The sequence below is a fragment of the Mustela lutreola genome, chromosome 5 (genome assembly GCF_030435805.1).
Source record: "Mustela lutreola isolate mMusLut2 chromosome 5, mMusLut2.pri, whole genome shotgun sequence".
Taxonomy (NCBI): domain Eukaryota; kingdom Metazoa; phylum Chordata; class Mammalia; order Carnivora; family Mustelidae; genus Mustela; species Mustela lutreola.
The window spans coordinates 102304798-102307772 of NC_081294.1; positions in this window are offsets into that span (position 1 = coordinate 102304798).

The window sequence follows — 2975 nt, forward strand, 5'->3', positions numbered from 1 at the left end:
CCAAACTTGAGGGCCCTGGAGGAATCCAAGTCAAGGGGCTCACCCTGAGGCAGGAGTCCTGGTGTGCGGGAGAAAAAGGCTTCATTCTCCAGGGACCAAGGAAGAGCTATGAAGAGCTCTCTCTCCTTGCTCTATAACTTCCACAAAGTAATCCAGCACAAAGGAATACTTGTATTGATATTTCATTTTAGGAGTCAGTCTGGAGGAGAATGAAGACAGAGATTCTGAAAGATTCCTTCAAATTGAAAAATTCAGGTCCAGGTGCCCATATTTTGTGGATAACCCACACAACAAACTCTTTAACTCTGAAGTGAAATCACCCGTGCTTTTCAAATACTGGGTGAGTGTCATAAACGGAAAGTCTTTGTGGGGAACCAGTACTATCAGAGAAAGGAAACATCACAAATGCCAGGGGTTTGGTTTTTGGAGCATATTTTATTTTTCAATCCTAGAGAATTAACATCTGCTAGCAGTGTAACACAAAAATTTAACATCAATCTATTTAAAACTCCTATAATGGGAACTATGTTTTTCAAAAATGGTAAAAAACAACACAAAACAAAAAAACCCCAGACACACAACAAAAACAGTTGTAACATACATATAGTACATCCACTTTCCATTCGCAAAGAAGATTGTCATTTTTCTTTTCGTGAAATTTGTCAAAATATATATGTCTGTATAATATTCACATTCTGGAAGGCAAGAGAAATCTTCAAATTTAACTGTAAATTTAAACATTTTATTTGTGTATGTGTGTATGTATGTATACATATACATATATGTATGGATATACATATGTATATGTACACATATATATACATATATCTTAGAACCAAAACATTAAAAATAGCAGCAACATTGATCTTTAAATATTATAATGTTATAGTAGATTGTTCATATAATGTCGATCTATTTTAGTAGCTTTTTCATTATTAATATCTAATACAACATACAAACTTTAAGGTCCTGGTCTTCTTGCCGAGTAACTTAGAACCTAGATTCCATAAATACTATGCAAAGAATCATTATAAAACACAGACTACAGAACATTTTCTAGACCAGAAAAAAAAATCATACAGAAAGGTTTTAGCAGAAAAATCAGGTCTCAAGGAGGTTCAAAGACATGTAAGGAAACTGCAGGATTCCCAAGGCAAAAGAGATGACCTGACAAGCTCCCTGAAATGTTGAATTGAATCCCAGGAAATATGTCAATGTGGACAAAAAGGCACTGCCGTGTCTTTGTGAGGCCGTGTTTCATTGGAATATGGCATGAAAGTGATTAACAACTGGAAACTTTCCAGAGATAGAATCATTTCTCACCAGGAGGCAAGACACTGGACAGGAGATCAATATTTATTTTTCAGCCTTTACATTTATTCTGATCGCCAACAGCATAAAAAACAAGATTTCAGCAGGACCTTGTGTACTGAAGCCTAGAAGGTTGGAAAAACTGATCCAAGCCACTGGAACGATGTGCTGATCCTGTTGGCTTAAAAAGAACTCCAGATGTGGTAACAGGGATTTCTTTGAACCCAGCTTCATTTACAGAAGTTGCTCCTGCAACTGTGACTTCTTTTATATTTCAAAGGTTTTGCAGAAGTCAATGGTTAGGTCTCACAATGGGGCTGGATCTCTGTCTGCCCTGTGATGAGACTCAGCTCTGGTATTTATTGTTAACAGTTTGTTTTCATTTTCAAACCAGTTCACACACAGTTTTAATTGATTCTCTCTCTCTCTCACACACACAAACACACACACGAATGTGTGAGGAAGCCAGGGTATGCATCCAAGTACTATCAGAAAAACAGAGGCTCCCACAGATCAAAATGACTTAACTTGTCACAGACACAAACACAATCAAACTCTAAGTGTCTTCTACAGAACTTAACTCTATCCAACAATTATTATTTTTATTTTTATTTTTTTTTTGGATTTACTTATTTTGGGGTGGAGAGAGGCAGTGGGAAAGAATCTTAAGCAGACTCCTCACTGAGCACGGAGCCCCACACGTGAGGCTCGATTTCATGACCCTGAGATCATGACTTGAGCTGAAATCAAGAATCAGACACTAAACTGACTGAGCCACCCAGGGGCCCTCAACAGTTACTTATTTTTAAGAAGAGGAATTTGGTCATAGTTGTTTCTGGAGAATAAAGTAATTTGAAGGGGGTAGGGGGAAAAAAGAGAAAGAAAAATGAGTTCCAGAGAAGAAGGTGAGAGAAGTGGTGCCACTTGGCTCTCAGTATCATAAACATTTTAAAACCAACAAAGTACATTTCACAGGTAGAACACAGGCACTTACAAAAATATTTACTCTAGTCTTCCAAATAGTCTCACATTGGCCTTGATTACTACATCTTTATGTAGATGCTGAGGCTGACACTGAAACATAAGATCAGCAAAAAATTTTTACATGAGTTCCATGTTTCCTGAGATGTAAAAAAAAATACTACAACCTGTTCTTACCCTGTTCCTGTCCCACTTCACCCCCGGTACAAGACAGTGACATTAAAATAGATGTATATTTGATTCGTCTGGTAGTTTTCTAAGGTGTAGGTTTTACAAAATACCATTAATGAATATTCTTCCTATGTCATTAAGAAACTTAAATTTTCCTCTATCTAAGCTGAGGAGACTTCAGTAGACTTAAATAGTTTTTGTAAATTTAAGCTTGGATTCTACTTGGATAGTTACTGGAGACGTAAGCAAAAATTTTAAATTACCATAATAGTTAATTTAGAAAGCTGTTGGGACGCCTGGGTGGCTCAGTTGGTTAAGCAGCTGCCTTCGGCTCAGGTCATGATCCCAGCGTCCTGGGATCAAGTCCCATATCGGGCTCCTTGCTCCGCAGGGAGCCTGCTTCTCCGTCTGACTCTGCCTGCCACTCTGTCTGCCTGTGCTCGCTCTCGCTCGCGCTCTCTGACAAATAAATAAAAAATCTTTAAAAAAAAAAAAAAAAAAAAAAAAGAAAG